The sequence below is a fragment of the Callospermophilus lateralis genome, chromosome 3 (genome assembly GCF_048772815.1).
Source record: "Callospermophilus lateralis isolate mCalLat2 chromosome 3, mCalLat2.hap1, whole genome shotgun sequence".
Classification (NCBI taxonomy): Eukaryota; Metazoa; Chordata; class Mammalia; order Rodentia; family Sciuridae; genus Callospermophilus; species Callospermophilus lateralis.
Window position 1 is genome coordinate 123425438 of NC_135307.1, and position 16034 is coordinate 123441471.

Consider the following 16034-nt stretch of genomic DNA (forward strand, 5'->3'; position numbering starts at 1 on the left):
TCTGAGAATGTACTTATGACTCTTCTTGCCTCTCCCATCCGCCCCACTTTGTTGTTTTTCTGTTTAAATGATCCCTCCACCTGCATTCATTGTCTTGGGCTACAGAACTGCCTACCTTCTGCTCCCTTGGCGCTGGCCAGAATAAATCCTTTGTCTTTTTTTCAAAAAGACATGGAGTTTTATTTGGAATGTTAGAATCATACCTTAACACTTTTATTTCCTTTTCTTGTCTTACTGCACTAGCTGGGACATTTAGTGGGACATTTAGTGTAAGGGGTAAAAGAGAACACTCTTTCCTTATTCCCACTCTTAACTACTTTATTTTTTAATTGTAAGTTTAGGCCAAAAATCAGTAAATATTGCCATACTGTGCAAATCTAGACTGTTGCTTATTTTTGTAAACAAAGTCTTATTGGAAGACAGCCATTCATTTACATATTGTGTATAGATGTTTTCATGCTGAACAGCACAGTTGAGTGACTGGATAGAAACCAATAGCCTACAGAACTACTTACTCTCCAGTTCTTTACAAAAAGGTTTTTCTGGTTTGTTTATACTGTTTGCAGTGGTAAAGATTAATTATATGTTTGCACTCACTTCTTCATCTATCAGTGTGTATACTGATTCTACCCTGTTATACTGTTTTTCTTCTTCCTTTCTTCTCTTCTTCCTTATTTGTCAATGTTTCCTGTAATGATTTGAACAATTTCTACTTTAAAAATGTTTTTCCATTAAAATTTTAAGTCCAGTCTGTTTGGAAACGCGGGGAAAAGTCTGTGTGGTGTATAGGAATGGACACTCAAAAGGTCGTTCAACCCCCAAAGCAGCAGCCAATGATCTATATCTGTGAGAATGTCACACAGAAAATGAAATAAAATCCAGGGATCCAATCAGATGCAGAGAATGTGGATACAGAATAATGTACAAAAAAAGAACCAAAAGATTGGTGGTTTTTGATGCTGGATGAAAGATGGGAATTCAGAGGAGTGTCTTCCTTTGTACCTGGATTTGACCCTTGAATGTTTCTCATTATTATACAGCTTTTCATTTAGCACACTTGTCTTATGAATACAACTGTATACATATGATTCCATTTTATTTCATTTTCCAAATCAAATTGTGTTTAGATATCAGTAATTTGTATAAAGACTCTTGTTTAATTAAATGACTTTAATTTTATTGTATTATGTGACCAGACACAAAATGAAAATTAAAATTGCTTCTCCAAATCACACACACAAAAAATAAAAATAAAAAATAAAATTTTAAGTCCAACATTAATCAGAATCCAACTTTCAGGTTAAGGGCATTATGGAATGTAAACACCTATAATTCTGCACATACATGCCATTTATGTTCATTATTTTTAAATTTCTCATTTTAATAACACCATAAGTTAGACCCTAACATTATTGTATATTTTGTGCAAAAAAAATTTAATTTTTGTTTTTACCATTTTTTTCTCAGTATTTTTGCCTGTTGAAACTTTTTTTCTTTGAGTGTTTTATATTTCTTCTTTATTTCTGTTTTGATTTCCTTGGCATGTGTCAGCTGAAGTGAATACCCTCTGTTTTTGTTTTGTCTGGGGCCTTGTTTTTCAATCTGAAAATTGTCTTGAGTTCTTATTGTTGAAAATCAGTTTTGCTAGGACTGTAATTCTACATTGGCATTTATTATCTCTCAGCAATTTAAACAGTTTTTCGTGAACTTCTGACTTGCATTGTTGCTATTTCAAGAAATTTTCTATCTTTTCTCTTTTTTAAGGTAATATAATTTTATTTTTTGTTGTCTTTTAGGAATCTGTCTGTCTGCCTCTTTCTTTCTCCCCTTCTATGCTCCGCCCTCCTTCTCTCTTCTAATATTTTCAGGTATACTCAATATGTCTAAGTATATGTTTAAACATTTTTTCTCCTATATAGGATGTGTTGTATGGTTTTGTTTTTATCTATGGATTCTATGTATTTTAATAAGTTTAGAAAAATTTGTGCCTCTCCCTAGTTCTATTTATTTTCTCATTTTGGAATATTTATGAACTATCATTATGACTTCTCATTCTGTCCTCAGTATGTCTTAAACTTGCATATTTTCTACTACTAGCTTTCCTGTGCTACATTTATTTTCGTCAGTTTGCCCATTTTCCCTCCTGCTGTCTCATTTATTTGAGACATGTATAAGAATTTATTCTTAATGAAGACATTTATTTTCTAAAAATTGTATTTGGTTTATTTGTTAAATCTGACTTATAATTTTAATAGTTTTGTATTCCTTACAGACTTTTTATTTTATCATTTTATACATATATTCAGCATAATTTTGTTTTTGTAATGTGTAATAAAGCCTGTATGCTTATTTTATATAGATATCTGCAGAGTTTGACATCTAAGGTCCTGATGGGTCCAAATTATTTTCCCAATGATTATCTCTCTCTTAGTGTCTTATTTACTTGGGTTGCATAATTGTGTATTTATCTATCCAACTGATCCTACAGGCTATATTTGGGAGTGTTCTTCTCCAGTGGGCACTTGATTTTTATATTCTATTTGTGTTTGGTTTTTCAGCCTGGGTTTACATTAATCTAATTTTTGTTGTTGTTGTTGCTATTTTGAATTTGTTTTTCTGACCAAGCGGGAATGTAAGGTTGATTTGTAAACTTAAAGGCAGTCCCATGGTCTCCTATTTCCACAATAGGCACGTGTTGTTCCCCTCTTCCTTCTATTTTTTCTTGTTGGTTTTATTGCTGTTATTATTTTTTTCTCCCAGAAGCCAGAACAAAATACTTTTCATACCTTTCCTTTGCTGGGAAGCAACTTCCTCACTAAGATTGCAGAGGTTTACATGCTTGATTTCATGTAGGAATATCAGGTTGAGTCCCAACTTCCCCCTGGTCCAGTGCTTGGCTATTTGAGCTTTTTGGCTATTTGAGCTCACTGGTTCCTGCAGTGTTATTGTTTGGATATGTCCACCCAGAAAGTTCATGTGTCAATTGAGGAATGTTTACAGCTGAATCGATCAGACTATGAGAGCTTTAACCTAGCCAATGAATTAATCCATTTGATGGATTAGTAATTTGAAAGGAGAACTGTATTGAGGATAACTGAAGGCAGGTAGGATGTAGGTCGAGCATTCCCCTGGGTATTGTGTATCTACTACCAATCTGCTTACTCTCTATCTGCTTCCTGACTGCCATGAACTGAGAAACTTTGCCCCGCCATGCCCTTCCTTTCTGCTATGCTATCTTGGGCTCAGAGCAATGGAGTTGTCCACCCATGTACTGAACCTCAGAAATCGTGAGTCCAACATAAATTTTTTCTCTCCTAAGTTGTTCTTGCCAGTTATTTTTGTCACAGTGATGGAAATATGACTAACACATGTAGTATACGATCTTGGAATTTCACTTGCTTTCTAATAAGTACATCACTCCTGGTTTGTTATAATTTATCCTTTCTTTATTTTTGTTGTGTAGAGAACCATTTAGAGCAACAGTTAGGTTTCTAAAATAGATGTCTCTCTTCTATTTAATGCCTTTTCTAATGTGGTTTGCATTTTAAAATGTTTGGATTTTTTTCTTTATGCAATTATAAATTTAACAAAGGCGAAAACACTGGGCTTTAATAAATGTATCAGCATTTTGATGATAAATTTGGAGTTTGCACCATATAAGCTGTGTTTTGTGAGCTCCAGTTAGCCAATACAATGTAAAGCTTGTGAGCATTCATGTTTAGCTATGAATGAAAACACAAGAAGCTCAGATAGTTCAGCAAAAAGCTCAATAAAATCAGAGTCAAGATCACTATATTAATGCAAATTTTATGGCTATGACATCAAATAGCTACATTTCTCCAAATTGAAAGAGAGGAATATGGACTAAAATTACATTTCAATATCAGTTATTTTTAAGGGGAAAAGTGAGACCCAAGTCTGTTTTTCAACATTTGTATGAGAAGTAGAAAATTAATTATTTATCTTGAACCTTATATAGCAAGATACATGGAATTCTGATGTAACCACTCACAGACACTAAAGATAACTTCCATATGTGCTGCTAAAAGAAATACTCTTCAAAAACAAGGATCTGGAAAGTCTGAAAGTGAAGGATAGAAAAGAAAAACTATATAAACACTGACCAAAAGAAAGCCAGTATAACCGTATCATATCAATATCAGATAAAGTAGACGCTAAGACAAGGATTATTTCTAGAAATAAAGAGAGGTATCTTTTAATTTACTAGGAAGATGTAATCATTCTAAATTTGTAATATTTTAAAAAATAGGCTCAAGTGTGTTTAATGTGTCAAAATTGTCAGAACTAAAAAGAGAAACAAGAATCTCTAATCATCATACAAGGTTTGTATTTACTTTCCTCAGCTACTGATATTAAAAAGAGGGCTGAATAACAGAACATTTAAATAATTTAATTTTTAAAGCTGATTAAATTTAAACAACCACACAGAAAGAACCACACCATGAAATACTTCAATTTGGCAACAAAGCAATGAAAAATATGATTTCAGAATTCAGTGGAAGGAAGCTGAAGATCAAAGCCAAAAAATACACAAATCCCAAGGAATATTTAAAAAGAAAACAGAAGTACCTCAAAATATTTGACTATTAACTAAAAATTTATTTGTAAGTAGTTCACTAATCAAAAAAGAATCTACAAAATAATTTAATTGAATGATTAAAAACAAAAAGATTCTACATCCATACTTTTGAAGACAAATATACAGAGGAAACAAGCCCTAAAAATCAAGAGGTTATGAATAGAAAAGCAAATTAAATACAAACAAGATAAAAAAGAATATGTATATTAAAAGGAGCATAAACAACTTAAGAACAACATCTAATAGAAAAAGTCAATAAAGGGAGAAATTGGTGTAAGGAAAAAAATCAAAATGATTCACCCTCAATAAGGCTGATCATGAATACACCAGAAAAGGTACAAAGAATTGCTCTTCTGAATGTTAAAATATAAACATTATAAATCTCACAAATGACAAAACTTACTAAAAGGACAAATTAAGAAGATAAGTATGAATGCATTAGAAATAATAAAATCAAATCCTTGATAAAAATGTACAAAGGCAACTCTAGGCCTGGATTCTACCAAATATTTTTTTAATATTTATTTTTTAGTTGTACATAATACCTTTATTTTGTTTATTTATTTTTATGTGGTGCTGAGGACAGGGCCTTGCACAAGCTAGGCAAATGCTCTACTGCTGAGCCACAACCCCGGCCCCTCTACCAAATATTTTATGAAGACAGAAAACAAATATTTCACAGTTTCTACCAAAGAATAAAGGAACACTTTCTAAGATTTTAATGAGGCCAATCTGTAATACAATACCTAAATGATAATTTTAAAAAGGAACAGTTCTGGATAATATTCTTCATAAACATAAGGATACAAAAATGTGAATGTTACTGTTCAACAATATTCAGCAGTTTATAAGACCAACTGGGGCTTATTTCAGGAATCTTAAGTTAGTCTAACAGCTGCAAATCAATTCTTTAACTTGCCAGTAAAAGTAGAAATGAATAAATCTTACTTTCACTTCTGTAAATAGACATGAAGTTTAAGAATCTTTCATAATTAACCCTTAACATGACATATTTAAAGTATAAATCTAAATAGCAATCAGAGAGGTTTTCCAAAGGTTCATGATATTGGAAACAGTGGAGCACTGCATTGTGATGGGAATACACATGGTCATGGTTAACTACAGGCATATTCAAGGAGGTTAAAGCAAGGGGAAGATTTTAAGGGCAAACAAAGGGAGAAATTTACACAAGTTATTTTGATACTCTTATGGTTTAGATATGAGGGGTCCCCAAAAGCTCATGTGTAGGATGATTCAAGGAAGTTGAGAAGTGAAATGATCAGGTTCTGAGAACTGTTATCAGTAGGTTAATCCACTGATAGGGATTAACTGGGTGGTAACTACAGGCCAGTAGGGTGTGGCTAGAGGAGATAGGTCACTGGGGGCACACCTTTGTGGTTTATGTTTTGTCTCTGGGAGCTGAGCTCTCTTTTCTGCTTCTTTGTTGCCATAGCCTAAGCTACTGTCCTCCTCTGCACCCTTCTGCCATAGTGTTTTGCCTCACTATGGTCCAAGCAATGAAGTCACCCATCCACAGACTTAGACTTCTGAAACCATAGCCCCAAATAAAATTTTCCTTCTTTACATTGTTATTTCTGAGTTCTTTTGGCCATAGCAGGGAAAAAGCTGACTTCAGATACAAAATCCATTAGCCTTGCAGACTCAAGGGAATAGTTGACATGAGCTTATTGGTGGAGGTGTCCTTGTTGGCAAATATTCTGCCCAGAGCATCTAGTCTGAATTGTTGCTGCCTTAGAGAATATTAAACATTGTTATAGAAATCTGTGCAGACATGAAAGACAAAGCATCAAGTGCTTTTACAACTTGAAGAAGTCTCTTTTGGGCTTTTCTGGAGTCCTTGTGAAAAGTCTTATGAAGAGCTCTCCTCTGCATAACTACCTGGCTCTTATTTTGTCTGACAGTAACAATTTTGTTTAGGTATCATCAACTTTCACAAAGGGATTTTTTTTTTAATTTGACAAAAGATTTGCTACAAACAAATCTATTAAATGAAATTAAGTTAATTTAACAAGGGCATTATAGACAAGGCCAGTATAAAAATGATGTAATTATGTTAGAACTTACATTTACCAAATAAGCTAGGAAAAAAATCAAATGTTTTAAAACTTCCTCACAGAAAACCATGTAACATTATTAAGTGAAATTAATGAAGACCTACCTAAATGAAGGACTGTGTCATATTCCATGATTGAAAGACTGACAATGAGTTCTTCATTAAGATGATCAATGAAATCAGTAACTCCATAGACATCCCAACAGGATTTCTAAAAGTAATATTTGAAAAGCTGATTTTAAAATTTATACATGATCAAAAGGGCAAAGATGACCAAGGTAATCTTAAAGAAGGACTCTACCAACAATCAAGACTGATTATAAAGCTACAGTACTTTATTTTTATTTATTTATTTATTTTTTTAATTAATTTTTATTGTAGGTTGTTCAAAACATTACATAGTTCTTGATATATCATATTTCACAAGCTACAGTACTTTAAAAAATGAGGTACAGACAGACAAATGGGAACAGAAATACGTAACTAATTGTTACAATGGAAAGAGAACACTGTGTCGGTATGGAGAAAGGATGGTCTTTCCTAATAAATGGTATTTCAGTTTGATATTCATACTGAAAGAATTAAACTTGCTCCCAACTTCATATCACTCACAGATGTCAGTACATTACTCATAATGTCACAATGAGAGTAAAGACATGATAGGGTGCTCTGTGTCATTATTCTTCAGAGGAATATGCATTAAACCACAGTGAGAGATCACCCTACATCCATGAGAATGGCTTACAATAAAAAGACTGGCCTTTTCAAGCACTGGAAAAGATATGAAACAATTGGAATTCTTGTATACTAATGAGAATAAAAATTTATGTAACACTTTGGAAAGTTGCTTGATGTTATTCATTAAGGTTGAACATTCATATATACTATGAAGTCATACTTTCAATAGTCATACTTTGCAATAAAAATGCACATGTGTGTGCCCCATAGGATAGGTCCAAGAATATTCTTAAAAGGATATTGACAATCACCAAAATCTGGAAAAACTCAAATAGTCATTCATAACAGTGTGGATTAATAAATAATGACCTGCTCATGCATTAAGTGCAATGAAAATCAATGAATGACTGTTTGAGGTAAAAATATGCAAAAATCTCCCAAAGAAAAGTCACAAAGAAATCATGCATTTCCACTCATACAAATATATAGAACAGGCAAAGATAATACACAATTTTAGAAATCACTGTAGATGTTTTCTTTGTAAGGGTGGGGCGTTTTAGTGATTGTGAAGAGCGCATGAGGTAGGAATTTTCAATTACTTTGGTGGTGGTTATTACCTGGTACTTTTCTTGCCACCATGTCTCCATCTTGTGTATTTATGACTTCAGCATGTTCCCATATTACAAAAGTTAGTATCAGAATTCATTTTTGTTTTTTAATTCAGTGGATTTTGCAATTACATTTTAAAAAAATCAAACAAATAAGAAAGTATAAAAAGAATATAAGTAGTGCAGAATAGACTTGCTAAAATTGAAGACTCAGATTGTATGGGCAGAACTCTGCTCTTAAGTGTGTGCATGGATCTGATTCACAATCGATATACACCCCAGTGGATTTGTCACTAGTTATCTCTAAGATCTCCATGGCTTTCTCAATGCCTTCATTCTGCCATCTTAATCTAGCACACCTGGGGTTCAGAGCCTGGGTTTGAGATGGGTGTTCCCATAGGAGCCTGAACTAAAGTGCAAAAGAGGAAAGAAGAACTTGGAAGCTGCCAGAGAAAGGGACCTGCCCTGGGACAAGTCCTTTGACCCTCTTTAATCTTCTGTTTACTCCCTTTGTTAATTGGTTTCATATATTCAGACTGGGATGCTTCTGTAAGGATTAAATGAATTCATATCTGACATAAAAAACAGATAAATTCTAGATTTTCCTTTTAATACTTGAGGTTTAAATTTAACTGTGAAAGAGGACAGCTTGTTAGGATGCAGCATATATCTGAGATTTCCATGTGTAAGTGTGCTCTGTGTGGAAAGGTAAAAGATGCCATTTATCAGAATTGCACTAATAAGATGGGGTCAGCTGCCTCTGTAAAACCCAGGGATGCAATTTCAAGTGCAGTGATTACATTTATGAAGACTATGACATAAAAAAATAAATAAAGATGAACATTTTCTTTACTGCCCACATTTGGTGGGCATCTAAGTGCTTTTGCTTTATCCTTAAGTCAAAATAACTGGCTGACTAAAGCAATCCATTATGAAATTAAAACAAACAAAACTGGACCTATGTGGCTATAGGATGGGAATGAACTTGTAATTCAGCTGATCAGGTAGATAAAATTTACAAATATTTTCTTGGTGCTTTATTGGATTTGTCTCTGTTATTGCCTAGACATTCTGGAAGATCTTAAACCATCTTCATATGCTTATATGAAATGTTCAATATTTATTTTTCTTGGCTTGTTTGAAGTAGCCAACAGAGTGTGTGTGTGTGTGTGTGTGTGTGTGTGTGTGTGTGTGTGTTGTGTACGTTCAGGAGGTTGGGAAATACATTAATTACGTGGAATTAAGTTAGTCATGGTAGTGCATGCTTGTAACTCTACATACTCAGGATTCTGAGGTAGGAGGATTTCAAGGCCAGTCTGGATGATGTTGCCAGAACCCATCTCAAAAAAAAAAAATTACTCATCATTTCTATTATACCTAGTCTGAAGAAATTATTTAAAGGGGGTATTAGAGAGAGCACTCCTAGATTTTAGTGCAGCCCCTCTTCTATCCTATAAGTATCCTTGGAAACTTGACCTCTCTCTCTCCCTAATTTCTCTGACTGCTTTGTGAAAACCAAGGCATAGCTTTTCCTCAGAACTTGCTAGAGGAAAAAATGTAGTGTTGTGTATGAGAGCACTTTTAAAGTTACAAAGCAATATCTAAATGTGAAGACATTTTTACAAAAGTTAGAACCACCATTCACATTCAAAGACCAATATCTTGCATTATGTAGGAATTTTCATAATTGAGAACTTGTTTTAGTATTCAAAGTGACAGAACTATTATGCATCAATAATGTGCCCTGATAATTACTATTTTGTTGTAGTTTGAGTATTGACTCATTGCCAATTGGCTTGTTGACCACATTCAACAAGCCTAGAGTGGCTCTAGCACCGATGATGGCCTGTGAAGGGCTCCAGTCACAAGTGCTGGGTGCTGTAACCTTATAGACTTGCTCTACTGTGTGTCATCTTCTTGGGCCTCAACACAGAGAAATTCTGTCATTTTACTTTGTCCTAACAATTGTCAGCACACAGGTGTGAACTTGCTTGTTGCTGGCCTCAAACACATGCTAATTTGAACCAAAAAAAAAAAGACGAAAAACAGCTCCAAACTTCCCAAACTTCAATATTTTCATCCTGTACAAAAACTAACACTATATTTGGATTTATTTTTGGATCCACAATGCCAATTCTATCAAAGAATTAACCAGGTGGTAATATAGATTTAATATTTAAAACCCCAAAGTCCAAAATTAAAAATATTCCAAATTTAAAACTGTTTGAGCTCAGATGTAAGACTTCAAGTAGAAAATTTCACACTGTGAAATTTTGTTTCATGCACAAAGTTGTTAAAAATACTGTGCAAAATTACCCGTAGTATATGTGTATAAGGTGTATATACATAAATGGATTTTGTGTAGACTCACGCCCTGTCTCCAAGATCTCTCATTATGTATATGGAAATATTTCAAAATCCAAAACACCTCTGGTCCTGAGCATTTCAGACAAGAGATATTTGACGTATGGTAATATTTTGGTCACTTTCCAGGAATATATAATGTAGCTAAAATTCTAAATTCCTTTAATATAAATACCACCAAGAAAACTGAGTAAATGGTACTGGGTACAGTGGTGCATAGCTGTAATCCCAGCTATTTGGGAGGCCTCTGAGATAGGAGGATCACAAGTTCAAGGCCAGCTTTGGCAACCTAGTGACTCCTTGTCTCAAAAAAAAAAATGACTGGGGATACATGTCCAGGATAGAGCACCCCTACGTTCAGTACTCTTTCCACATAAACAGTAAACAGGTTAAAATTATTTAATGTATGAATGAAAATACATTCTTTACCCAATTGTAAGACTATAAAATTTAGACTACTTTCTATCCTTTGAAAAATATTTAAGTAAAAATATAAACAATCTGTCCAATGATCTTTAGGAAAATTCCTAAAGACCTTATACATACTTGAGAAATATTAAAACTAAAAGCAAATGAAAGAGTTAAAAAAAAAGTTTTCAGCAGATCTAAATCATCTGGTTGGTTTTCCAAATGTATTTTTACTATAGATTAGGCCATTTCCCCCAGAGGTTTATACCTCTTAAAGTGTGAATTGAAGATCCCAGTATGATACATTTACTCATCTGTTTAAAAGAGAAATCTCAGTTCTCCCATGCTCATTTGTATGGACATGAGAAACAGAGAATGATGTCAATTAAGCTCAGTGTACACCGTAAGGAAAGTGACATATGGTATTACAGATGAAATTTTACTTCTGAATTAAAAATGATCAACATTGAATGGGAATTAATCTGAAAATTTATACAATGGCCTGAAGTAGCCACCTCAAAAATTTTGGTGGGACAAGAAGGTATAAAAATAAACAAAGAAAGAGTGGGGGAAAAAAGGCATAAAATCAACAATGAAATAAGGCAACAATATATATAGCTCCTGACTGTAAGAATGCTTAAGTGGTAAGAATGGGGCAGGAGTCTGTAGGTAAATGTCAGAAATCACCTGCTTTATTAGTGTCTCTTTCTTGATGTAAGTTGATAGTGGTTCTCAAGGTCTATAATGCTTCTTGGTGGTTCCCAAGAACTACCAAGTGATAGGTAGCCTTTATAACTTCTAAAATTCTTTATAAGTATATAGATATGCAGCTGTGTTGAAAAAACAGTATTATTTTTGATATTTGTAAACCCTTAAATTTTTAAACACTTCACATAGTAGACATACTGAGCAGACAATCCACGGCAGTCAAGATTCATGTGACAAAAGGTAGTCATATCTTTGTTTATATTCAGATTTGCTTCCTGGTTTTAGTTTGTTCTTGGATAGTCCTCCAAAAAAAAAAAAAAAAGAACCATACTTTTGCTTACTTAATATTGTAAATAATTATGCATAGTCATATTCTTTTTTTTTTTTTTTTTGGTATCAGGGAATGCACTCAGGGGCATTCAACCACTGAGCCACATCACCAGCCTATTTGGTATTTTATTTAGAGACAGGGTCTCACTGACTTGCTTAGCACCTCACTTTTGCTGAGGCTGGCTTTGATCTCTCAATCCTACTGACTCAGCCTCCTAAACTCCTGGGATTACAGGCTTGTCCACCATGCCTGGCTTGCATAACCACATTCTTATTAAAAGTTATATAGTTTACTGATACAAAATATAGTGATATCCATAAAATTATAAGGGCATACATGGTTTTGGATGTAGAAATGGTTTTGGATATGTATTTTCTTTTTTTTTTTTTTTTGAGAGAGAGAGAGAATTTTAATATTTTATTTTTTAGTTTTCGGCAGACACAACATCTTTGTTTGTATGTGGTGCTGAGGATCGAACCCGGGCCGCACGCATGCCAGGCGAGCGCACCACCGCTTGAGCCACATCCCCAGCCCCTTAGATATGTATTTTTGACCAATTGCTGTCTTGGAGGATATCACTAACCCTATGCTATAAAGGAAACGTAACTAAAGACAGACAGGTGCTGAACAGTGCACAAGTTTAGGACAAAAAGCTGGATTAGGAGTAATGGACAACAATATACCAATCAGTGTTCTTTTGGCATTTGATTAAGCTTCTATTTACAAGTTCATTGCCTCTTAAGGGACTTATATGCATATTCTTCCATGACTGGGAATAGTATTGCCTTTCAATAATAATAAAAAATGTACAAGGAATTAGCTGAGATGAATATCTACATTAAGAAGTCAGTAAGCTACTTCTAGTTCTCTAAAAAGTAAAATGTTAAAATACACAATTAAAGATAATACGCTTTGAAAGAAAGCAGGCTTCCATTTACATTTCCATAGGCTATTCACACCTTGGGGGAGGGGAGGGCAAAACAGTGTTCCAGGGACCTTTACCAAGTCCTTCTTCCTCAACTCTGATTATGATCATTAGCATTAGTGTCTTTAGTCTGGGGACCCATGCACCGGCCCTCACCAATCAAACCATCTACCAGTTTATACACCCCCTTCATGGCTTCCAGCACCTGCCCTCCATTGATGCCATTTGGTGTCACTACCAATGCCCATTGTGGCCAAATCTCTAAGGGCAACCTTCCCTCTCTCTGTTCAGTTAAAGTTTGTTAGAACACAGGTCTGTAGGTTTGCATACTCTGATGTACTTTGCATGTGTATATTCTTGGGCTTAGCCGTGTATCTGTACAGAGAGAGAATCTACAGGCCATCCATGTGATAGAGGTAAGACTGACTGGCACCCACTGTCTCCTCTGACATTGGAATTCTGCTCATCCCTCCTTGCATTACATACTTCATGGAATCATTTGTTCCCTGAAGAAATGGACTTTCGGCAAACCCTTCCTTACCTGGACTTTAAAAGTGCCAGGTATGAATCCTAGAGAGATCAAAGATTATATTTGCATCGAAATCCTTGCTTCAATACTTTATTATATAACCAAAGTTGAAAAGTTCTTGATCAGATATGACTCTGAGATTATATGTTTCTAAAACTTATTTCCTTTAATATTATAAGAAAGAAATAATTTGATAGTCATAACTATTATAGTAAAAGAATAAATCAATGTTTTCAAGTTAGAAGATGTAAATTTATGACATAGATGAACAAAGATCCATTGTTTGCTTAATCTTACTGCACAAGAAAAAAAATTGTACTTCTTTTATGTACTATAAAAAGTGAATGGAAAACAAAAACCTAGAAGACAAAGACCTTGCTTATTTTTGAACAAAATGGTAAGACAATTATTTGCTTTTCATTCTGTACAAAAGTTACATGTCAAAATGGTCCTTTTCTGCCCTCCCAAGCATATATTTCTCTGAAAATTCAAGTATTAATGAGTTATGATTCAGCAATGGCCTGGTAGGAATGGGATACTCCTGAAAGAAACCTGATACGGTATAAGGTTGCAAAGCTGAAAGAGTGAGAAAGATTTCATGTTCTCTGTTAAAAGTTCCACTGTGGGTTGAGTATCCCTTTTCTGAAAGCTTGGGACAAGAAGTATAATCAATTTTAGACTTAAAAAAATTGAACCATAATTGTGGTGTAATCAGGCATCTTGGGGGTGGCGCCCAAGTCTAGCCATTCATTCCTATATTGTTTCACATACACCTTATATGCATAGCCTGAAGTTTATTTTATATAAAAATTTTAGTGTAACTGCATACATGAAGCAGGTGTGGAATTTTCCTCGTGTGGCATTGGCCCACATAAGTTAGTTCACTTTTGGAGCATTTCAGGTTTTGGATTTTTGGATGAGTAATGCTCAACCCATACCACCAACCTTTCCAGTGCTTTGTTTTCAGGGGAAAGGGAGAGGTAGCAGCCATAAAACCAGAAAAGCAGAGGTGGAGGTAGACAGGAAGGGAGGTAGACAGGAGTTCAAAGCCAGCCTCACATAGTCCAATAATCATCATAATAAAAACTTCCACAAAGTTAGATTTGTAAAACCTAATGAGCTTTCACAGTTCCAAAAAAATTTTCCCCCTCAGTGAAGGAGATAAATTGTTAGCGTTATAGGCTCCAAGACTTGTGGCACAACTTAGCAATCAACAACTGGCACTTGTCCTTAATATTGTCATTTTTGCTATTAAAATATGTGGTCCTTGTATACACACAGACACACACACACACATAAACAAGAGGCCACTATGTCCAACAGAATTACATAAATAAAGAGCTGAATCAGGCAACCACAGAATACGATGGCATGCAGAGTGGTACTGATAGTATTCATAGCAAGGCCAAAGGACACAAGGAAAAAAGGGAAAGAGGCATTAGGGCCAGCGAGGCTTCTTGAAGGTGTGTAAGTTGCTCTAGTTAACAACGTAGAATCAATCATTACAAAGAAGTGAAGAAATTCAAATAGCGCATGGCCCCTTGAACAAGTTATCAGGGCAGTTGTAATGAAGGAGGGTGAGTGCTTTGCCTGATATGGTGATAATAATCAAAGGGAGCACAAAAATATCACATCACTTTAGTCCATGATGCAAATATTTATTTTAATAAACTATATTTGATATTTGCCACTTCACAAGGTTAAATAATCATTTTCATTGAAAATTCAAGGGAAAAAAACACAGTAAAAATAGCAAGTATTTTACTATGTTGGTAAGATTTTGAATAATTAAAAAACAAATATCTAACAGCAAAAAAAAAATTACAATTTATAAAATAGGTAAATGACCTGAATAGATATTTCTAAAATGAGGATATGCAAACAGCCAGCAAGCACAGTAAAAACTGTTCATCAGTAATCATCAGGAAATGCCAGTTAAAACCACAATGAGGTAATGATCTCACCCGAGTTAGAATGGCTAAAGTAAAATTGGCAAATGTAATAAGTGCTCATGAGGAGGCAGAGAAAAGAAAGCTGTCCTACGCTATTGATGTGAACATAAATGTGTATGGTTATTAAGGAGAATGACATGGAAGTTCCCCCCCAAAACAGAAGTAGAACTACTCAGATTCAGCAGTAGTCAGGGTATATAACCAAAGGAAATGAAATATTTTTGTCAGAGAGATTTTCATTCCTTTGTTTATTACAGCACAATTCACAATAGCTAAGAAATGGAAAACAAAACAAAACAAAAACTGAAAATGTCCATCAGTTGATGAGTAGATAAAGAAAATATGCAGATTCACCATGGAATACTATTAAGCCATAAAGCATTCTGTCATTTTCAATAACATAAATGGAACTGGAGAATAATATGTTAGTGAATTAAGTCTAGTACAGAAGGACAACTATTTTCTACTTAAATATGAAAACTAAAATTTGATCTTAAAGAAGTAGAAAAGAGAATACTGGTTATGAGAACCTGAGAAGGATGTGGGGGAGAGAGGTTGGTTAACGGTTATAGGGTGTTATGACTTGGATATGAAGTATCACCTGAATAGCTCATGTTTTGGACACATGATATTTAATAGGAATGTTCAAAGGTGAAATGATCAGATTATATGAGCTATCACTTAATCAATGGGTTAGGATGAACTGATAATTTGAAAATAATACTGCACTGGGTAGTAATTATAGGCAGTTGGACTGTGGCTGGAAGAAGTGGAACACTGTGGACATGTCCTTGGGGATTATATTTTGTTCCTGGCTCCTTGTGGTCTCTTCCTCTATGCTTCTTGGCTGCCATGGG

The 16034-nt window shown here is 34.4% G+C and overlaps 1 pseudogene; it reads left to right on the plus strand.

Moving 5' to 3' along the window:
• Positions 1-791: 791 nt before the first annotated feature.
• Positions 792-967, plus strand: LOC143394182 (DNA-directed RNA polymerases I, II, and III subunit RPABC4 pseudogene; annotated as a pseudogene).
• The last annotated feature ends 15067 nt before the right edge of the window (positions 968-16034 follow it).